The sequence below is a fragment of the Mustela erminea genome, chromosome 6 (genome assembly GCF_009829155.1).
Source record: "Mustela erminea isolate mMusErm1 chromosome 6, mMusErm1.Pri, whole genome shotgun sequence".
Classification (NCBI taxonomy): Eukaryota; Metazoa; Chordata; class Mammalia; order Carnivora; family Mustelidae; genus Mustela; species Mustela erminea.
Window position 1 is genome coordinate 23,208,027 of NC_045619.1, and position 24,199 is coordinate 23,232,225.

The 24,199-nt window shown below is 39.8% G+C and overlaps 1 long non-coding RNA gene across 3 annotated transcripts in view; it reads right to left on the bottom strand.

Moving 5' to 3' along the window:
• Positions 1–24,199, bottom strand: part of LOC116592978 — a 98,288-nt gene that overhangs the window by 61,363 nt on the left and 12,726 nt on the right. For all 3 annotated transcript variants that reach the window (XR_004286683.1, XR_004286682.1, XR_004286681.1), the window contains exons 4-7: positions 5,196–5,342; positions 4,373–4,477; positions 3,680–3,792; positions 2,949–3,138 (exon numbers count right to left, since the gene is read on the bottom strand). This is a non-coding gene — a long non-coding RNA (uncharacterized LOC116592978). The remainder of the gene's footprint in view (positions 1–2,948; positions 3,139–3,679; positions 3,793–4,372; positions 4,478–5,195; positions 5,343–24,199) is intronic.

The following is a 24,199-nucleotide window of genomic DNA, read 5'->3' on the forward strand; positions in this document are numbered from 1 at the left end:
CCTCGCTCCTCACCATGACCATCAAGCTGTGATTCACATCTCATGCAATTATTTGAATGGTAAACAAAAGAAGGGCATTTTATTCTCCAGCATTTTTCATTTAACAAATTAGAAAAGAAACACACACACACATACACACACACACACACACACACACACATTATCCTCCACCATTTTCACCCAACCATGACCATCCCTGGAAAGAGTTTTGAAACCAGAAAGCACTAAATAAAGAAACATGAGACCTCATGCTACTGGACATCCAGAGGCCATTTAGTGCACCAAAGGGCAGTGGAGGTTGGCTGCGTTGAGTGTCTGGAAGAACATGGCCACCAACATGGCACTATCACTTCAGTGGAGGCAAGTACACAGTAACTTCAAAATATTTTGAACTTACTGGTCCTGAACACTTCTTTACAAAATAAATGAGTGTCTGAGATTCCTCATGGACCCCAAGAGACATTTATAAATAGGAAATCTTTGTCAGATTGAAGACAAATTGGCTAAAGAATACATCTAAATACTAAACTAGAAGGGACCTCATACTCTTGAAAAGATTCCAGGGACGGTCATGGTGCAAGCATCCATGACCTTTCATCATTCTTTTTTCTTTTCTTTCTTTTTTTCTTTTTTGCTAAAACTTCAAAGATATTCAAAGTTATTCATAACTTCAAAGTTATTTAATTTTCCCACTGCACCTTCTATGAACTTCTGATCCTGTCTGCTAAGAAATATCCAGAGATCAGTCCTAGAACATAAAACAAACAGGGGTTCTGCTCCACTGTAAGATGGTGCACATACAGGCTCCAACTCCAGTGAAATAGGCTCTGTAAGATTTCCTTCAGTATGTGGGCCGTGGGCTCCAGCTAGGAAGCATGCCAATTTAGTCTTAAAATGAGCTATGATATTCTTACAATAATCTAATACATCTCAGAACTTTAGTCTTCTTGCCTGACATGTGTATTACGTTCATCCTCTCAGACAACTCTTGCATAGTGCTCTCACACTTCCTTAAGTATATATTCTGTATGAATGCAAACTGATATTATCATCCCAATTTCACCAGTTGCGAGGAAAGCCCCTCCAATGAGACAACTGCTGCTGCTCCAACAGAAGGCAGGTGCCTCTACTCCCTCTCTCAGTTCCCTGAGCCTTCCTCTGCCAGCACATGAGAAAAAGGCATCCACGGTGGCAGAGCGACAGATTGAAAAGTCAAGAATCAATACAGCGATGTGCTTTAGGATATTTGCTTGATTAAATGAGCTTCATAAAATATTTAAGGAGGTGTATACTTACCACTTAGGAAATAGTAATCAAATTAACATAACAAAGTAAAATCAATTCTCACTTTCTTGTTCTTCCAGAAGCAAACAATAACATGCAACATGTACTCTTAGAGGAACTTCACATATACCTATGTTTTATAGGACTTTTCACCCTGCACATTTAGTTTTTGCTAACCCTGGAGTTACTATTAAAGCAATTTGGAATTCTCCTACTGCATCGTACTTAGGCAGTGGTAGGAAGTAGCCCAATAACATGCTGGGTAGAGGGGGGACCCCATTTGGGTTGACAAAATCCACCATAGTTAATCCTCAAAAGTGAAATTTCTATATCCTATAATCAGGCGTTGCTGGGCATTTGATTAAATACCCCAGGCATTTGGTCCCCAACCTCCTTTTCGTCTCTCCCCCCAACTGGCAAACAAGAGAATTTAGACCAGAAAAACCTGGAGAAACAAAGTGTGTACTTTAGTACGGAAATGCTTTTACCTGCCTTGCCTGCTGTGAATGAAATGGGCTGGGCTTTCAAAATGTTAGTCAGCTTAACTCCCAGTTGGTGGCCCTGGAGAAATGTAGCCATGCAGTCTATTGCTCTGTTTCTGTTCTTTAACTGCCAACTGGAATACAATAGACCAGTAGAAGGGGAACAAAAGAGAGATGGATCCAGAAAGAACCCAAAGAATGACAACAAAGCAAGCAAAGAAAATGATAATGAGTCAAAGACACTGAGCTTGCCAAAGTTAGCATCCCAGACTATTTTCACATTGAAGATAATTATGCTTCCATTAATTGCCACTTTTCCCCTGAAAAATTCATGATATTTTACAAGCTACAAATTATCTAGTGCAGATTCATCTTTGCAACATTTTAGGAAAAGTCATACCATGTGCATAACCCAAAGAGAGAATGTCTACAGTCATGTTGCTCAGACGTGGATAAGATATATTTTACGCATCAAAGGGGATTTTGGTATAAACAGAATGGGCAGTGATGTTGAAAACACCAATATTTTTGAACTACAAAGTGAGCACGTGGCCACTGTAGTGGATTACAGAATAGGTACCAAATAAAGAGGAACAGATATTTGTGTATCTACAGGCACCTTGAACTTTCCATATGTCCAGCTCCTGTCCTCCATCATTCTCCATTGTGTTTCGCACTTTTGTCCTTCCCAGGAAGATATGAAAGTTTTACCACAGTAAACACAAGGCTGACACTTACCACGAAATCTTTATTTCCCATTTTAGCTCTAGAATACTTCCAAGTATGCCATTGTCTTTAGTTTGTGCACATTTAGAATTCACACGTCAAAAGTTAAACCTCCCCTAAGGTTAGAAAATAGTACGCCTTTCCCCCCAAGAACAATGATAATATTTGTAATTTATTTTTATTGAAGTATGTCATCTGATATACTGTGTTACAATTTTCCAAGCTGAGAAGGATAGAAAAACAGTCACAATAATATAATTTATCCATAAATAAAATACCTTACTACATAGCATAGCTTTCAATGCCTTAAACTGGTCACAGTTTAGAAAGTGTATATAAAGCGTTATATTACAGATTTCTGTATCAAATTGACAAATGCAAACTTTCTTGGGGGCTGAAATCATGCTACATAAAATCAAATGTAATCTCATTTTATGGGACATGATAAAATCTTACCTCCTCAGATGGGACATCCAGAATGTCACATTTTCCCTGCGATTTTATTAATAAAGCAGCAGCAGACTTCTAATAGATAGTTTCTTCTATATAACCTTCTCTTTCTGGGTAGTCAGAGTCAGGGTATTAACTAGGTGATCCGAAGTTAGAATACAAATTACAAATAATTTTTGTTGTTATTTCAGCCAGTCTGAAAGTTCAGGAAAAGGAAAAACAGAATGAAGAATCTTCGACTGGACAGCAGAAAGAAAAGCTTACTATTAAGATGATTCTATATATATTACCATGAACTTGCTAGTATTTTACATTTTAACTTACTTAAAATCGGTTTTTGATCTCACAAAGTATTAAAAGTTAAATTATATCTACTCCCAGACATAGTCAAGTGATGATTGGGCAATTTTCTCCTTTAAGATCCATATTATCTTCCTTGATCACCCACTCTGCTCAAAATACATTATAAAAATGACCAATTTACCACCCCACTTCACACGAGGAAAAGACAATACTACAGAATGTGGGTCCCAGGATAGAGCAACCAAACACTACCCGGGGACAGATGAGCATGATAGAGTGTATATGAGTAACTTAAATTTTCCAATTATTCTTTAGCTTATAAAACAATCGCTAGACTCGCCATTATGAGTTCCAAAAACACACACTTGGAAGCATGAGCGATTAGCATATGTCATTTCCTACTGGCGGAAGCCAGCTCACAATAAATCTCTTACCTTGTAGAGAGATGGAACAGTACAGGGCTCATAATAGGATGAGTGATGTGTGAAATGTTCTTCAGCTCACTTCCCCTGGGATTTATACTTCCAAACCTAGGAGCACCGTTTGCCTGCATGAATGGAATGCTAAGCAATGCGGTAAAAACAACCAATGTGTTATGTGTAGCTTTTCAACTTTTTGAAATCTAGGAGAAACTGTGAAATCAGTAAACAAGTAAGCAAGCACGTGTCTAAAATTATGGCACAAAAAAGCTGGAAAAATGCACAGTTCAAATAAGGAAGATTAGCAATGAGCACATATTTTAAGTAAGACTGTGTAAATAATATGCTTTTTCTTAGAAGCTGAAGGACTACTCCATGCCTGGTTATGAGCTTAAGAGTGAGGCTGTTTTATAGTGTACGAGGAAATCACTGGATTTTGATTTACAGACAAAATGTTGGTTAAATAGTCAGATTGTTTTCAAGAGCATTCAGAGGAATAAAGAAAAAGGTGAACCTAAGAAAAATGTTACAGGCTCAAATTCTCATTTCATTTCCTTGTTTAATTTTTTTTTTTGAAAGAAAAAAATTGTCACTAACTTTTTGAAAGGCATACTTTCAGATTGGACTTGTTTCCAATCTAAATTTAGCCTCCGGTCCTTGTGTCATATTTCTTCAGGCATGAGAAGGAAAATCAATGCCCCTACTCACCTTTGGAAGAATTTCACTGCCAAGTCTCCATGGTTCTATGGGATCCAATAATCCGTGGCTCAGTATTGATTTTTCTATGACACCTGTAGAAACAGCCTCTCCTTCCTTTCTAACAAAATATAGCAACAAGAATTGTGTAGTTTCTGAATGAATTAAACAGAGGCTATTAAGGCGTAACTGCATCCTGAAAGAAAATGGGGGTTATATTTTCTAAAAAATGTTACATTTGCTTGATATTTCAGAGACACTTAACAACTTTTTACAGATAATATGAACACATGCTTTTAAAGATAATTTGAACATAATTTCCTCAGGTATGCTGTAGCTAAGTCATGGATTACAAATACCACTTACTTTTCTAAGGAAATAGACAAATGGTAAAAGACAATTTGGTAAACTTCAACCCCCAATTAAAAAATGTCTCCAAAGCACGGGGTGTGGTGCAAAAATAATGAATACTGTTATGCTGGATATAAAAAAAAAATAAATAAATAAGTGAAGAAATGCAGATTGAAAATTTAAAAAAAAAAAAAAATGTCTCCAAAATCAAAGCCCCTTTTGCCAGTGAAAAACCACATCATGCCTTTAAGACCTAAAGTTTTGATAAAACAAAGGATGACCCTTTCAAGCGGCAGAGTAGAGAGGATCAAACCTTAGGAGAAAGAGTACGTTAAACCTGGGGGTGTGTTTTATGGCACGAAAGGAGTTGGAAGATCAAGCAAGGGCCACCAACCTTCCCACTTCCTTAAAAAGCATAAATGCAAAAGCCAAGCCAAACCAAACCAAAATCCAAGAAGTCATGTTTCCAGCATTCTTCACACACCTGACTGAAACCTCAAAGGTATGTGTCTCCCGCTGGGCAAACTTCTTTGGGCACGTCTGAATATATTCCCTGCGGCCGTCCCGCATGCTGAGTGGGGTCCCTCTAGTTGGCAACCCACTCTGTCACTCACTCCATCAGCCTGAGAATCTGCAAAATAAAAATGCAGTGTTAAAAAAAAAAAATCCTTTTACATTTGCTTTTCCCAGTAAAATCCTAGAGAAGAAAACACAAAGCAGGTTGTTTCTCACAATAAATGTGACATCTTGGTTTAAAGTGACACGGCCATGTTGCACTCTGACAGGTTGAGTGTTAAGATCTGACAGATATGAGCCCGCAAGAACCACCTTCCTGCCACATGTATTTAAGCTCATGTTAAAACCTTGATCTGATAGTCTCTTGATTAGCTTGAGCAACAGTGAGTGCTACTGCCTTTCAAGTTCATTATAAATTATGCTATTCCTCACATTACTGTCAATTTAAGCTCCTGTTTTACTAAAATGCAGGCATTTAAACACTCATCAAACCTGTGCACATTTTTGAGTTAAGGACTGAGATCAATCCACACTCCAGCAAGGGAGAAGTTCCATTGTTTATCAGGCCATGTCTACACTGGCTGAGCAAAGCGCTCTGTTCAGAAGGAGAAGCGCCTTTGGCAGCTAGAGTCTACATAGCTGACCCATGGACGCTCTGGCGGAGCTTCTTCACCTAATTACACAAGTGCAATGAAATTACTAAGCATTTGATGAAAATGACCCAGGACGACAAAAAGGCATGGCATGATTGTGCTTCTAATTTATTTACATGGTAGTCATTTAGCATATAACTCAAAGAACCTATTAAAAAATAAGAATGTTTCTACTCTTAGGCATGATGAAGAAGGACAATAGTTGATGACTCAACATTGAGTTTGACCCACGTTGTATTCTTCCCAAACAAGACAGTGGTAGCATGGTTTTAAAATGCAATGTGTTTTCCTAAATGGTCTAGGTTAAGCCTTCACCCCTGATTTTATATTCGTGGGGCAAAGTCTTCAGACTTCAAGTAATTAAAAAGTTAATTTAGATCTGCCAGAAAAATGGGTCAAAACAGTAACTGATCTTTGCAGGAAATATTTTCTACTCTTCCAACCTGCGCCACCAGGATTTAGTAACAACTGTGGGTGCGTTCTATTCTGGGGACACGTCAGTGCCCTCAGAGCATCTTGTGTGTTGAGATCTTTTCACCAATTTTTAGAATAAAAAGAGATTTAGCAGAAATGTTCTATTAACAGCTATGAAATTATAGGTTTCCCCCTCCAACCACCCAAACACACTCCACCCTGTGCAATAATAGATACAATGCTAATCACCTTTGGAATTTTGCCAGGCTTCCCCCACGGGTGAACTAGCAGAGTTGGACCAAATTGCCTGGAAGGAACAAAGCCTCTCTCACCCCCAAGGAAGACTTCAAAGGCTGTCAAAAGCCACCCATTCCAAGTCTTTGAAGAAAGCCGGGGGGTGGGGGGAAGGGGAGGTATTTAAACGCGTGCAAGTCTATCCAAACCGTGATCCATGAACTATACTTCTACCATCACCTCAAAATACATTTGCTAAGCCAAATTCTAAACCCGAGTTTCCCTAATCCCTGGTCTTTGCAGGCAGGATGATCTCCCATTTTTTGCCAGCCCCATTTTCTGATTTTCAAAACAGTGGTCAGTCTGTTGCTATTGGATCGTCATTCAATTTATATGCCAAAGTGCTTTTCCCTGGGAGCAAAATTCCACCTTCAGACTGCATCATGGCAACACACTAGTTGATCAACTTTACAAATTACCACTCAAATTCTAAAATTAAAATGAATCTAGGTGATCTAAGAATTGCTTAATTTAGGGAAGCCCACCTAAGAAATTGAATCCAGTATCTCCTTTTCCTATAGGAAAGCCCTAAGAATGTCTAAATATAAAACCACTGTTGATGTCTTAGTCACACAATGTTTGAGCACCTCATGAGGACGACATAGAGCAAACATCTTCATGGTGCCTACTACATGCTAGGCATGGTTCTACATACCTTGTATATGTGATCTCACTGAATCCCCATGACAACCCTCTGAGGCAAGTACAGATAAGAAAACAGAGTCCAAGAGGCAACGAGGAGGCTGTCTTGAGTCACAGGGGTAGAAAGTGGTGGGGCAAGGATTTGAATCCAGTTTGGCTCTGGAGTCCATGGTTTTACTGGGCATCTCTCATGCCCTGCCATGCTAACTAAATGGCTGTCATTATGGACAGGGATTGATAGACAAGGGTGATTCCTTTAAATTAGCCCTTTCTTTCCTATAGGAGCAGAATTAATTTGCCTGGAACTAAAAGCTTTACTCTGTGAACAGCTCTGGCCCCTTGGCTCATTTTTCTGCTTCTTCTTCATAGGCATTTTCTTCCGTATTGAGCCAGCATCTTCTCCTCTCAAAAACAAAATTGCTTCTCACTGATCATCCCTTCAGAATACCGTTTACTCCTTTAAAACTTATATCCTGGAAGATGCTTACTGAATGTGAAAAATATCGAGTAAGGAAGAAAATGCACGAATGAAAACTGTTAATTAAATAAGACCTCTGAGTAGAGTATGAACTTAATTGTTGCCTCATGGAATCAGGCTTCCTGAAGTCCAGTCCTGATGGTACCTTTTACAAGCTGGGCAGGTTGTTTTTTCTCTCTAGGACTTAGTTTCTTCATCTTTAAGATGGGAATAAAAATAGTACTATAGCTTAGGGTCATGAGGATTAAATAAACTAATCCATGTAAAATAATTCAACCTAGTGCATGGCTCATACCAAGCCCTCAATAAATACATGTTTTTGCTATTATGACATTTCGTTTGTCACTGCAAATAAGCCTAGCCTTCAGCTGCCACAAAACGCTAACAATCAAAAGTTTTTGTCATTTGGGTGTGAAAGTATTAATACGATTTTAGGAAAATCGGTTGTAGTCACACGAAATCCTTTCAGCCCAGGGACAATCTGGCTTTAAAAATTCTCTGTGACAGATCTTCACAAATAATTTCATTCCCCTTTATTTTGCAAGGGCACAGGCAAATCACAGAACATGACAGAACTACTTAAAAAGTCATCAGAGCTTACAATGTGGTCGGACACCTAACTCAAGAGCCAGGAGTAAATTTTTCTATATAAGGTTTTAAGTAACTTAAAGGAATTGGTCACTTAATGATTTGTTTTTTATACCACAATCCAGATTTCTGCCTGGAGTTAACTGACATGAAATTGACCTGGACAGTGGGGATGCAACTCTCACAATTGTGCCATTCAACAATAGTTAAACTGTCCAGGCTTCAGCTTGTCTCTTTCTTTCTTTGCTCCTTTCCCTTCTCTATATTCTAAAAGCTGAGGTTTATGCTTAAGTCCCAACTCTTTGAGGCCACATGAGTGATTCAGAAATGGCTGCTTAGGAACCTGAGACAGAAATTTCCACTGCAAAGAGAGGAAAGTACTAGAGGCAAAGGACTCATTGAGTGCATGCTTGCACTGAGCTATTCGGTAAGTGTTATACAAAGAAAAAGGAACAGATTGAAACCTTTCTTCCTTTTGGTTCTAAAATGGACACCATCACCATAGAGAGAGAGTGAGAAGTCCAGAAGTCCAGCAGGAGAACTGGGGAGAAGCTATTTTGGGTAAATCTGACACTTTTGCCTGGATATTCCCAGGATGCTCAGGGCTGCCTTTTTGTGATTCAGGTGCCATGGGACTTGGGAAACACTTTTTGGTCCCCAAGGGGCTAGTGGTGAGGACAGTGCCTAATTTCCCAGTGGCTCAGAGATAACATATTCTTTGGCGATCCAGAGGGGAAGGAAGTACGGATGTATAAAGACGCACTCTGGTCAAGAATTAAATTTTTGAATAAAGAGGTCTGTTTGCAGTCTCATCTAGTATAAAGAGACAGAAAATGGAATGGTGAAAGAAAGCACACACAGTCTCAAATTTTAACCCTACATCTGTGCCTGTGAAAGCTTACTGCCACCAACATTCAGAAGGCAGGGACCCATAAGCTGCCCCAGGCCAGCCGACTTTCATTCTGAAACAAGCTTTTAGCAATAATTAGCCTCTGAGTTTCTAGAAGAGTATGGTGTGTCCCAGAAATACTCACCTGCCTAAAGTAACCTTGAGTGAGGGACAGTTATAGGGTTAGAACTCATGGAGGTAGAATGTGGTAGAAATGTTAGAGAAGAAGTAAATTTCCCGAGAGCAGCTCAGTCATTAGAAGGAAAGGGGAAAGCCAGGAAACACAGAAGATTTCTATTGGCAAGAGATGCCTCATCTTCCACTGGGAATGATCTACAGAGACCACAGGGGTACGACGAGGAGATGCTCTCTCAGCACTCTGCCACCAAGAGGATGCGAATAGGGGATGATGGGGAGCCAAAGAGCATAATCTGCTTTCTCACTTGAGATGATGAGCCATCCATAGCAAAGGAACGGGACCACTGTGCAACTTTGTGGGAAAGGTACTCCATGATCAGACTTCCAATCTGCAAGCATCTTTAAGTCAGATGAGTACACTACCAGGTACAAAATCACTCTCAACAAGCAAAATTCTTATTTTCTTGTGGCAGTCTTATTTTTTCTTATTGCCACATATTGGGGTCTTATTTAAGGTTGTCTAAAATCCTTTAACCTAAGGAATTTTGAAAAGAATTCTGCTTATTTCATACCAAATATAAGTGCCAACAAATGACATGGATGCCCCAACACCAAATGGGAAGTTAACAAAAGAAAAAAAAAAAAAAAAAAGATAGGCTTTATGAGTGGTCCTCCTCACTGGCCACACTGTACATCTGCTGTCATGTCTCTTTTTTTTTTTTTTTAAGTCCTCACACAAATTCAACCCAGGTGATTTAGTTCTTAACAAAATTAATGTGAATTAATTCTGATCATAAATTTTAATGAGACAACACTTCAGATGCTCTTGGGCATTCCAAATGCTAAATTTCTCTTTTTTCTGTGGTAAAACTGAAAATTCTTTCCTTGGGAAACCTTGACTGTTTCCTCTCTGCTGTTTTGACATAATGAACCAATGTGCGTAGCAGTCAGGTCAGAGGGGACAGAACCGGAACCTCAAGCTTCCTGAATCTTTACCCCCTTCCCACCACTACATATTTCTCATTCCCTTTTGTTCACGAGTTTTCTAATTTCCCAGAATTACAAGTCATACAGCCTGACACCAAGCTTGATCTTGCCATTATGCTTGATTGTTCAAAATTACACTAGTCCCAGAATGTTGACAGAATTCCTTTCAATATTTTCTCTGCTGGTTTATTAAGTGGCAGTGTCAGACTTAAAGAAACGATCATTTCTGGGGCCACTTGTTCCATTCTTTTAAGACTGACATCACATTAAAAAATGCTCTCCCCAATCTTCTACTATTCTCTTGATCCTCAGTATATTTGACATGTCGGAAATAATTACAAGTGGCTTACTAAAAACGGGAAACATTTCTCTTGAATATTTCAGAATGGATGAGGGCAGGATGGCTTGGTTATCAGCTTCATTCTGGGTGGAAGCAGGCACCCAACATCAGCAGCGTCTCCCGAGAAAGCGGAGGCCTGCCCTAATGTTTTAGATATCTGTTTCTGTGAACCCAGCCCAGGCACTGTCTGTTCCTTACAGATAATCACTAATAGCAAAGGCCCTTCTTCCTTAGAGGTGTCCCTCAACTTCTTGTGTCACTTTTTATGTAAGTGTGCTCAAGGCAGTACCTCTGCTATGTCACTTGTTAGTATCAGGATAGCTTGTTTAGAAACAGGTTGCTGGTTAGAATGGGGGGGAGCAGGGCTTTATTTCAGAGCTCTCTCTTGTTTCACACTCTCTCCTTGGAATGGGGTACTGCCTGTTCTTTTCATCAAAGGCAGAAAATCTGTTTTGTGTCTAAGGTAAATGGAGAATGTCCACATCTATATTCCTTTTCAAAGCTTACTATACTCATCTATGTTTTAAAAAAAAAAAAAAACTGACAAAGGATCCTGCCCTATCAGTCTTGGTTGTATTGTAGGATAAACAGTCATCTCTCTATAAAATGATGCATCCTATGCCCCTCTTTAAGGAGACGGAAGACAATCTAATACTGGGGACATTATCCCTTTTCACTGATAATCAGGATTATAGCAAACTTCCTGAGTCTCTGATCTGTTGCTTGATATTAGCCCCACTGATAAGCTCTCGAGAGAAACTCCACCAGATGGGCTTACACGTGGAGAGGTGCAGGGCTGAAACCTCCTGATCCAAACTCTGGGAGACGGGTTTCTGAGACGGCCATGCACTGATGGACAAAGTTCTTGACGTGGACAGATGGAACCGGGTTTCTTCTCTACCACTTATTATTAACCATGTGGCTTTGAGCAAACCACCTAGGCTCCCTGAAGCTTATCTTATAAAACACCTTTTGAGGCTTATCTAATAAATTAGACAATGTATCTGACAGTGAAAGCAGTGATTCATAACAAAACATCACACAAATGCTTGGCATTATTTTGTCTCAAATAACAACCTAGGACTAATGAGGAAATCAGTCAAGATCATGGACATCAAACAGAAATCTAGGGGAAAATCCATATAGAACATAATCATGTTTATTCGGCACTAAGAACAAGGCTTCCTTCTAAAGAAATATTATCATTACTTAAAATTTGGTTTTATGTATATATCATATCTACAGGTGACCAATTTTCAAGGAATGATAATACAGTAAAATACTCGAAGCCACACAGAGAGTAGTTATAAATGAACACTTCTTAATAATTCGAGAGGCATTTCATTGTCTTACTGCACCTAAGGGTCACAATTATGATTATCAGTGGCTAACTGACTAGAGAAATGGATGGAATCTGAATGACTCTTTGAGGAAAGTGAGAATAAATTTTAGGCATTAACTCATGCTATGCATTTTGAATACTATCCGAGGTCTCTACTGCAAAAAGGTAGCATTATCTCAATAACTCTAAGCTATCTGCCCTAAGCTTAGTGATTTATATTCTCTCTAGGAGGATGCTAACCACAACAGAAATTTCCACATTCTAACACATCACCAAGCATGTTGCCCCAACATAATGACTTCTGGGTGGCACTAAAGGCTGGGAGTTTCACTTCTCTGAATCTGATGCACCAACTTTGGAAAGAACAGCAGAAAGTCCCTGCAGGGGTGGGAAGTAGGGAGGAAAGAAGAAGCTCTGCCCTGACTCATGGATGGGACTGTCAAAAAGATGAAATGAGTTAAAATTTGAAGAAGACTTTGTAAGTTATATGGCACTAGACAAGTGTAAGATATAATTATTGCTCTTAATAGTCTTGCTCCGTCTACCACTGATATTATATATAGCTTGAAAGGGAAGAGTTCTTTTTCAAACGATGGTATATTTATCCCACCATCATCCAATTCTTGCTTTCTCAGGTCCTCTCAGCCAACATGAGTGACATGCATAGTCTATTCTTGTTTTCTTCGGTTTTTGTCATAGTTTGACACAGTTGGAATAGATGGGAAGATCTTGCAGAGAACAGAGCTTCAAGTGAATTTGGAAATTTTTAAAAATAGCTGTCTCTGAATAGTAAGGTATAAAGGTTTCTGTACGTAGAAGTTTAAACACACTTCTTGTTAATACACCTCAAAGCATGTAGCAATTATGGCAGGATGGTAGAATATTCTGAAAGCTCAGCAGTTGCACACTGTGTCTGTTAGGATGCCATCATCAAAAAAGACAGATACGTGTCATAATGATTTCCACTCTGAGCTTAGCGGTCTGAACCGCATCCTTGAAATAAATAAATAAATCTGCATATGTGCATGAGCATACATGTGGCGGCGTGGGTCCTTATGGTTGTATAATCATAAACACACACAGTTGTCCAACAATATGCCACAGGAAGAACCCAGGACACATTTGGCAGAGAGCTATGAAGCTCTACAAAGCTATTAACATTCATCTGTAAATCAACTGAAAGTAAATCTAGATTAATCAAAGTAGATATTCATTTCTTCACAAGGAAAGGGCTGTTTTTGTTTCCTTAGTTTCTAATAAAAGTATCTTTGGAATACTGCTTACAAAGCTTAAGGGGGCGAGGGGAGAAAAGTGTAATGGGGTTTTATAATGGGCAGTGCTTTCCTAAGTAGAATGAGGGAGATTTACATTGGCTAGCACAGACTGTTTACCAGGTAGGTAGGTAGGTAGATAGATAGATAGATTGATACAATGAGAAAGGACTAGTAGAACATTAACCATAACGTGGTCCCACGTAGGTTTCACACACACACATATATATATGGCATAAAACAGATGAAGATCGATCTGTTACCAGATGTTCTATCTGGGAAGGAAAGTAGAACTGGGGACGGATGAGCAGGAGGGGGAGAAGGGAGCTCCTTTTCCCTCCTTAAATTTCATTGTGATTACTATTTTACTTATAATTAATTCTTAAAGAAACATTAAGTTTAAAGAAATAGAAGTCATGGCACCTATACTAGAGGAATCCTGAATGTAATTACAGGTCTTTTGTAATTGAGCCTACTACTTTTCGTGTTGCTCACGGAGTTCTGTAGAGTGGATATTCTGCATTGATGTCCATAGCATCCCTCTGGCAAAGGGCCACTTACCTGCTACAAGTATTTGCAAAGCTCAACCCAAGACACTATGTCCATGATAATCTCAAATGTAAGGAGTCAAAAATACTAGTAAATTCATCATCTCCTCAGTCCACCTTCACAGCTGAAAGTGTTTTCCTTCTTGCTTTTGATGGGACAGATATAAAGCACTAGAGAAAAAAAAAAAATCGTACCCTACTTACTAAAGTCTTATCCATACTTGCTTACCATATCACACTCCCCCAATCAGCTGTTTCAGAACATGGGCCGGGGAGGAAGCACACGACACTTTCCCCATTGCTCATGGCATTGTTCTTTATACCATTATCCGTGCATTTAAGTTAGGACCCTTTGAAACAGCAGAGCACAAAGAACTAAGAGTATTCAAGATTGGGTCTGATACTTTGTCTGCAACAGGAACAACCTGACTTACCAGCCAGCACACAGGGCCCTAACAGCTCATTCATTTGTTTGAAAATGTGCCTGTACAATGACGCAGGCACTTTAGTCATGGTGAGAGCATGACATAAATGATCATCTCTTCCTTCCCCTCAAGAAACTTGTAGCTGTCCAAGCAATAAAGTCAGATACAGAAAAGATCTTAAAAGTGATCAACCTTTTCTAACCTTTGAAGAGTTCATGTATATGTCTTTGATTGTAAAATTTGACTCATTAGAGAAGTCAGCACTAATTTTCATGTCCTTGACTTAAAAAGTCAAAAGAAGAGAGTTCCGAGTTACACGAGTTGTTGGCAAAGCACACAGTGGGCCAAATCCAGCCTGCCACCTGTTTGTGTAAATAGTTTCTTTGGGACACAGGCACGCTCATCTGTTTATGTATTATCTGCGGCTGCTTTTGAGCTACAACAGAAGAGGTGAGCAGACACAAGAGAGAATGTATTCATTGAAATACAAATGTGTACTTAAAAAACAGAAAGTACTTATTTGTCTTCGATTTTGGCATGCTTTTTTGGGAAGCTGTTTCTGTAGGATATTCTAAGAGTTTTGTTTTTTGTTTTTGTTTTTTTTTTAAGGAATGTGTGTGTTCCCTTTCTGATACTCGGAAGAACAAAAAGAGATGGTGAATAAAGAGTTATTGTAAAGCATGGGTAGAAGAAATATAAATTAGAAATGGAGGCACTTGACAAGCAATGTTTTTAAATCTGAACTTTTGCTACTAGTTCATTTACCTCCGGCTGGGCCAAGTGCTGAAATCTGAATGTGTATGGTGGGGATAGGAAGAAAAGATCTGAATTAAGTGATTAGGGAAATAATAGAGCTTATTTAACAAGTCTTTGAAAATGTTTATAATATTGTGAGAACTGCCCCCAATTCCTGAATGTCTCTTCCTGAAGAGAATCTGTCCAAAAGGAAAAAAAAATTGCTTAAGCTAAATTTTTGCAAAACATTTGCATGGATAGAGCAACATAGTGTACTGCCAAAGATGCTCCAATTTAATTATGCCCAGCAAGTTGGCTGGGCTTGTTTGGCACTTCATTAACAAAAAATAAACCTCGCTCTTTTTCCTGAGAAAATAGCATTTATAGCATTTTTGGGGACAGCAAAGTTCAGTGTGCTACTTCTTGGTATAAAAAAAAATGTATGTGTATAAATAAAACTTGAAATTTTTTCCTCTGGCATGGTAACTGACTACCCCAGAAATTCAATGTTTTAGACATGTGAGTGAATAAAGGTCATGTAAAATTTACCTTTAAGTGTTTTTTGTTTTTTGTTTTAATCACAGGGAAGCAATGCCATAAAGCAGCAAGAGGAAAGATGTGGAAGTTGAGAAAATAGAGTCTTGTGACACTTCTCAACTAGCGGGGGTGTTCTGTGCAAGCCAATAACTTAGTCTTTTTAAATTTCAGCTTCTTTGGGTGGTAAAATATAGGTAAAGTGTGGATGTTGGGAGAGAAAGTAAGATAAAGATAGTTGTATATTTGTGACTGAGTTACTGCTCAGAAGGAAGGAAAGGTAAAATTAAATTAAAGGTAAATTGCATACATAGAACTCCTTACATGAGTTTCCTGACTCAATTATCAGCCACGGAACAGAGATATTTCCAGTCTTGTAGCAAGTTTTTCTCCAAAGAGGTCAGTCTGAATTTAGTTCGAAGGAATAAGTTGCTAACAAGCTGCTAGCAGCTTGGACCGCAGAGCTCACACCAAGACAAACTAGAGAATGACACAGCTCACGCAGTGAGTGGGACATGCATAGGGTGTTGGTAAGGCTAAGAAGTTGGGGCAGAGGGTGTCAAGGCACACAAAAGAAGGATTCTTAAAGGAGGGGACATATTTGTGTTCAGCAAAGGAAGCTTCCGAGTGGGCCACGAAAGAGGGCACAGAAGTGACTTATAGGCCAAAAAATGATAGGGTTCATAAGCAGAATTCCCAGCTGTTTTCTGGGTCTGGAAAGCAAAGTTTGAAACAGGACATTGTTAGAGATAAGATGAGTAAGATGAGCAAGGCAAGATGCAGTGTATTTAAGGCAAGAACTCAAGTTGGGACGATTTTGGACTTTACCCAGTTGGGCAGAAACACACGGGGCATGTTTTCGGCCCGCGTGAGGCAGTCTCGGCAGTGGGTTCTACATGGGGGACAACAAAAGTGGGAAATAAAAGCTGAAAATGAGTCTCCTGTGTCTGGTTCAGGTAGACGTGAGGATGTGGTCCCACAGCGCGTTACGGAAGAGCACAGAATGAGAGACCAGGGGAAGGGGATGGTGATGATGATACATGCAGGGTTGGAGGGTGCCTCGTGGACACAGCAGGCAGTTGGATATCTGAGGAAAGGGATCTTGAGCTACGGATAAAATTTGTGCATCATTGTAAATCCTGAGAGTGGATAGAAGTGCGGGAGGGGGGCAACGGACTGAGGGTGAACCCTGGGGAAGGAGGAGGAAGAGAAGGGCATGATAGAGGCAGGGAAGGAACAACCTGGGGAACTTCAAGAAGGAGACTCAATGTGGCCAAGTGTGCAGAGAGATCCAGGAGAGACTCCAAACGTCCCCTAGGTTTAGCAGTTTAGGAACCATTAGTTCCGTGGTGAACTGAGAGCAGGCGCCAGAGGCTGGGGACAGCAAGACGGAGACAAGGAAATGCACAGAGTACACATACAGCTGATTTTTAAGAGGTCTGAATGAGATGAGGAGGGGAGATACTGGCGTGAAGATGGACTGGAACCAGGGCATAGGGGAGGAAATGTAAGACGCAAGCTACCCGGGGATCCACTTGAACAGATGAATGTCTCTGGACTGAAGCGTCAGCCCTAGCCACGGCAAACTCGGCCGTGGCTCCCTCTGTGGCTGGGCCACCCTCCTCTCCTCTTCCATCTGTCCTTTCAATGCCATCACATTCACCCTGGAGAAACTTTCTGGGCAACGTGCCCTGGTCCCAGGACGGCAGGCTCTTTAGCAAGCAAGACATGAACTAAGACGGAGTCAGTCATAATTTTTGTACATAATCTCCTAGGAAATCAGAGAAAAGGTGATTGTTTTCTTAAATAACCACGATTAAAAAAAAAAAAATCCCTTTAATTCTGATGTAAGCCCTGTCATTACCCGAGTGCTTATCTAGTATTTTATCATAAAGCTTTTGAGATAGATGTGCAGGGACATTAGGAGACATCACACATGAGATCTGATTTGTTGGTAGATGGCAATTATAGGTACAGTTAGTTCTCAACAGCGCAGAAATTCCCACATTGGAAAGGGACAGTACAGCATAGCTAAGAGAGGGTCATCTGGCTATGAACAGGTTTGAGCTTTCCCTGGCTCTGTCCCCACCCAGCCCCGCAACCTCACCCAAGCTCCTTCTCCAAGTTCAGCCTCTATTGGAATAGGTGCTTCCAATTAATGGTTTCCTGTCCCACAATTTCCAGCTAAAAGAAAACTATGACTGAGACTCCCATTATATTTTCTAAGATTTAGGAAATTAAATAAAAATATATTACATGGCTACTGAAGCAAATACCGAGCAGGCGACCAAGGTCATAAAATTACAGCATCTATCTTGGGAGAGAAACACCTACTGGTAATAATTTAAAAAGAGAGCTAGACACATAGCCTCTTCTTTTTCCAAATGAAGAGCTCATTTGAATCTCACAATATTTTCCTTCCCTTTCAAAGTCCAGTAACAAGTGTTTGATGACAAATCAAAGCAGGATTGTTCCAGTCACAGTACACATGCCAGTGTCTCCAGAAGCAGAGGAAGAATGACAATTTCTGGAGACAAATGATTCATTTCTGTTTCTGCTCTATTCACTAGGAGAACATAACTGCTGTCAAGATTCAATCTGAGGTTCAGTAATACAAAGTCTATGCCTTTGGTTACCACACAGACAGCAGTTTCTCTGGAGTCTCTCCCTAGACGGTGTCAAATAAAGAGACCTCAAAGAACTCTAGTGGGCGGGGATGAGGAAATTGAAAAGTGCTTTTAGTTTCACAGAAATCCAACGAATGCATATTTTGTGATCCTGGAGATAAAAATGGAATAAAGCGTAGTGCAAAGATTTAATCTTCTCTTTCTTCTTCATTCCAGAGACAGAAAAAAAAAAAAAAAACAAACCACACAGTAAGTATGCTTGGTCCTTTTCCTAGGATTTGCCGGGACCCTGCTTGTCCTTGGGCTTGCTCTTAGCTGTAATCTCAGCATCAGAGAAGCAAGACCTTCCAACACTTAATTCCTTCCTACCCTCTCCTGTTTCTGAGCCCTCCTTCTCTGGCGTTGGGTTTTGTCGAGGTACTTGGTATTTGGTTTATTTCCTCTACCACTTTGTTTACCCCCTTTTCCATATCATCTCTTCAGTGCCAGTCCAGGACTTGGTGAACACCCACGTGGATTACTGTGGCCCCCTTCATCCCGCCCTCTGACCTCTGAACTTAAGACTCTTCATCTGCCTTTGTGTGGCTTCCAGACGTCGTACATAAGCTAAGGATCAACACACAGCAGAACAGCTAGGGTTGTTCCCCACACTGTCCCAAGGACCTCATCATTTTTTTCTCTTTAGGTTTCTGCTGACGTTTTCCCTGGGAGGTTTTCCTAGCTTCACAGTCTCTGTGGGGCACCCTACCCTGTCCTAGCTGCTTTTTCTCTTAACCTTTTCTGGTCTGCCATACTCTCCTCAGACGAGACATCTTGATACCCACATCATCCAGCCACTCCCCTTGCATTTCTGAGCGTTCTCCCAAAGTGTGCCCTAAGTGTGTGATAAGGTCTTCTCCATCGTGCCTTCAGCAATGCCTCGCTCTGGCTTTCTGTCAGGAATCTACATTTGCTGGCAATATCTGGAAAGCAAAGTTGTCTTAGCTACAATTTCTTAAGCACACACTATTCCTTAGGCCGTTCTTTTTTTAATACCCAGAATTAGCTAATTTGTATACTTTGTGCCCTCATGATTTTAGTAGTATTTTCTCATGCAAAACTTATTATATTTGTATTTCCTTTATTAGACTTTAAACTCCCCACCTACAGGAATTGTATAGCTATAAATCAACCTCCTCAGGGTTGTCCAGTCACCATTTCAAAAATGGCTTTAAGAGTGACAATAAAATAGAAAGTACTATACAAATGTACCTGTTTTTCCACGAGGACATAAATGAACAAATCATCTTGGTAACCACATAGCTTGGCTCCCTCAGCTCCCCAGTGGGCCTCGAAAGCACTAAGCCTGTTTCTTACCTTGCTTTCTGTCCTGTGGAGCTAATCCAACCACAGACTTGCCTTTGAAGTCAACTGGAACATCATGCATGGGTGAGCTCCAGAGAGCACACAAAAGCAAGAAAAGAAAACTGACATGTTATTCTTAACCAAAGGGACTGTGCTATTTCCGTGTTTCCGTACACACTGGGGCATCCCACAGACTTCAAGAGCCTGCGGATGAAGTAGATGAATCTGAAGTTAGCGGCGTCATGTGAACGGGGAACGGGGCGGCAGATGAAGCACAACAGAATAAAAGTTCGAAATTCCTAGTCAAGAATTTCTGTTTTCTTTAACAAGAGCCATACAAATCGCAAATATAAAATTCTTCAAGGTTATGAAACTCCTCCCTGAGAATGTCAGCCTCTTCTGGAAATGGCATCCACTCTTCACCCGAGGCATCACAATCACTTTGTAGACCAGCATTCAGTCCCATGCAACAGCCGTTTATCCAGAATCTTTACTGAAAAGGAGTTGTGCTCATCAAGATGAGAGCATCATCACTGTCTCCAAGAAGAAAGTATAAAGCAGCTCTCAGGGCATACAGCTCTCCACGGCCACTTACAGAGAACACTCTACGACAGGAATGACCGACAATGCAGCAACACAGTGGAATCCAAATTACAGCTTTAATACTGCTTCTCATAGTCAAGGGCTTAAAACCAAACAATGTTTGGAAACGAACTAAATTTATTATGTACACACCTTTGGACCCTGCAAGTCCTTTCCTAAAAAGAAATTCCACAGAAATAAAAGAACCAACAAGATGGCCCACTACTTAACAACTATGTGTATTTTGGGGTAAATTTTCCTCACCTTTCTAAGTCTCAGAGTGGTAATCTGTAAATTGTGGATAATAACCTTCTAGCCCATGTGGGTATGATGCCCGACATGGGAAATGGTCAAGAAAAGTTAGTAAGATGGGTATTATAGTCCTTACTTTGCAGAGGGGAAAAAACAAACAAACAAACAAAACAAAAAAAACCTGTGTTTCAAAGATGCTACACAGTTGGTCCAAGGTAATGGCCTGTCTTGGATTTGAACTGAATTGGGTTTAATTCCAAAGACGATCATTTTCCTGCCTCAAAAACTGCTACTTAACTTAGGGTCCTAAAGTGAACAAGAACAGGAGGCATCAACAGAGAAGATGCTCCAGTACCACCTGGGATGATCATTCGAGGATGCCTGAGTTCTCATAACCCTCTCTTCAATGTGTGTGTTCCAATGCTAGAATATTAGCCTTTCAAAAAACATCCAAGGGCCTCAAATCACAGGGTCCTAAGCTTAAACATGAAAATGATGTAACCAGGGGATGTAGCCTGAAAAATGAACATGAACCTGAAAAGCTAACAGTCAAATACTGAGAAAATAGGGATTCACTGTAGGTGCAAGAAAAAAGCTCGGTGCTCCTGGACATTGGCACGGCACTATAATACTGATTTATATTGAAATAGTTTAAGACGAAGCATAAGAACTTGTATTTGCCATCAGGAGCACTGTTAATCAAAATACTCTAGTTACTTTTCTGGGGTAAAGACCTGGATGACAATGAGCAAGTTATGCTGAGGTTAAATTGCCCTGAATGAGCACCTGGAGAGGAACTAGAGAGGTGTCATGCCCAGAAACAGTGGACAAGGTGAGGATGCTATGCTGAAAAACACTTACCCTTAGAGGTATGGCACTAAGATTAAACTTTAAGAAGACAATGGACATTAAGATCTAGCAAGTGCAACTAAGAATAGATGAATCCTTAATTCAACAAAATCTCGATCTCTTTGTTTCTAAATAGTCTTCGATCTCTTCTGATTCACAAATTTAGCGCCTGTATAATATCCCCCGCTGTAGAATACTCTCACCTTCTTGAGTTTGTTTGTTCCCCTTTCTTCAAATGGTGTGAGTCTAAATGTGTACTTTTCTTTTTAATGTGCAATTTTAAAGGCAGAGATGGGTAGAATGTATTTAAGTCTCTAAACTTGATGTTCCAAATCATTTACTGGAGGAGGAGGGTAGGTAGAGAGAAATCCCACTGAAGAATTTCTCAACCATTCCTCTTGAATTCCATGGAGTCTGAAAGTGCCTTCTACAAATGGCTATCAAAAATGAAATGCAGGGGCACCTGGGTGGCTCAGTGGGTTAAAGCCTCTGTCTTTGGCTCAGGTCATGATCCCAGGATCCTGGGATTGAGCCCCACATCCGGCTCTCTGCTCAGCAGGGAGCCTGGCTCCCCCCCCGCCTCGCTTGCCTCTCTGCCTACTTGTGATCTCTGTCTGTCAAATAAATAAATAAAATCTTTTTAAAACAATGAAATGCAGCCTAGAGTAGACGGTAGTGAGAGGAATTCCTTATTTGGGGACACCAAAGGCATTCACAAGTCACAGCAAGAAGGTGTATAATATCTCTGTGCTCTGAATCTGTTTAGACAGGGGGATGGTGAGCCCTGCTTCCCACAGACACTGAGAACCAAGAGCTGCCACATCTTCGAGAGGAAGTTGCTCTCTGTTCTCTGAATGGGGCTCACTAAGTATCTTTCTATCTGTTTCTCTTACGCATCTAGTGTAAGTCCATTCACATACCCGGATACTCAAGAGAATTAGTCCTTTCCTGGACCCTCCCCCTGTTCCCTTAACATTAGGGCATCTCTCCTCCTTGCTTCTTGAATGTCATACAGGGTCCACACGAGCTATCTGGTGGGAATAGAGTGCTCATTTGTCTCCAGTTCTGCCCTTCCCTGAGCAGAGAAGGCAGAAATGGTCAAGGCTCTTCTCTCTATATCTATAAAATACATACTCCACAAGATAAAGTAAGAGTAATTAAACTATTTCTGGGTTTTTCAATATGAGATCTTAACCTAGTTAGGGGCAACGACTTCAAGATTTTTTATTAAAGCCTTAAAATTTTTTGGCTAGCTAATCTTTGGTTTCCCTGGTAAATGACAAGTACACAAATACAAAGTTGTCTTCCTTAAAATCCTAAGATTTTATAATCATGATAAGATTTAAGACTGAACTAATCCTAAAGCTCTTTGACTAATTAGGTGTTGTTTGGAATAATGTTTTTAGCTATGTGGCTGAATGGTCCAATATTTCCTTGAGAGAACAAAACTCTGGGCAGGGCTTGGCACACCTAAGGATGCTGTTAAAGACAGCTTTGAGGTTTTCCATTGCACAGAATATGTTAGCCTGTCTGTCTTCTCAATACAGCAAGGAGGTTGAACTATTCAAAAAACTTTTCAATTTTCATTTGTGTCCAATTTTAGAAGAATATCATGAAGTACAATTAAGGCAATGGTAAACTCCAGCTCCCCACCCACACATATATAGTTTATTATAAGCCTTCAATAAAGTATTTGTAAGTTTTGGACAGTTGATTACTAACCATGTGATATAGTTAATTTTTTTAAGTCTTCGTGAAATGAAAATCTTCTTTTTGCTGATGAAATAAATTGAAAATTATAACAATCATTTTCAGGAGCCAACCTTTATTCTGAATGTTCTCATTACGGTTCTCACAACAAATAATCTGAAACAATATTCTGAGCCAAAAAGCTATATATTTGATTGTTAATACTGCTTTCTACCTGTGAGGGAATAGCTTCTTCCTTCACAGAACTGAAGTATGATTGCTAAAATAATTTTATTATAGTATCCAATTAATTCTTTAAAGTTCTTTTTCTCCAATTACACAACGTTGATGACTATAATCATGACTATTAAGCAAAAAAGATACTATTTTTGTTAGAAAGGTCATATACTGTGCCAGCTTTAACTCAACTTAGGATGGAAAAAATAAAGTCCCCAAAGTATGTGAAAATCTGAAGTCTTTAAAATATTCTAGATCAGTACTTCTTTGCCCTACGTACTGATATTTCCTATTATATTTACTTAACCCTAAACCAAATACTATCAAAGAGATAACTGACTGAAGGAGGTTAAGGTATTCATAAATATCAGAAAGCCAATGAGTAACAATGAACTGAAGTAGGTTAGATCAGATCGCATTACACCCACTGAATTAGCAGGATTTAAGTAAAATGAGGGACTAAACTCTGGATTCAAATCCTGTCAGCACTGTGAAAGCACTGGGCTTAAAAAAATAGATCTCAGTCTTGAAGATGGTATGCTGCCTGAATTATGTAGATAATCCCATTCTCATACCACTTTTCTACTTGTCTAAACTAGCCTGGACTGATTATAAGGACGACATCTGATGGGAAGCCATGTGTATTTCCGGTTTCCATTACGTAAGTACACACTTCCTAGGTGACTTCCTCGTCACTTGAAAGACCATTCTCTTATTTATTTAAAAATAAAAATTTAAAGCTGCTAATGTAAAGCTATTTTTGTAAATGTCACCAAATGGAATTTATTTTAAAGATCAACGGCCTCGTCACACGACATGCCTAAGAATGAAATGTTATTATTTGTGCGTCATGTACAGCCTTTTACATGTCATATCCATAGCGAGCCAACAAAACAGAGCACTCAAGGAAGTTTTTAAAAAATCCTTGGACCAGAACAAGTTATTAATTTAGCATATTTTGAAACACCTTTTTTTTGTTTGTACATTCAAGTTGGTAACGCCACGTCCCCTGATTTGCATGATACGAATTTGAGAGGAAGCCAAAGGTTTTATTTTTGCAGTGACAAAACACACAAGGCAATTCAGAGAAAACAGGATCTTCAGCTCAACTGAT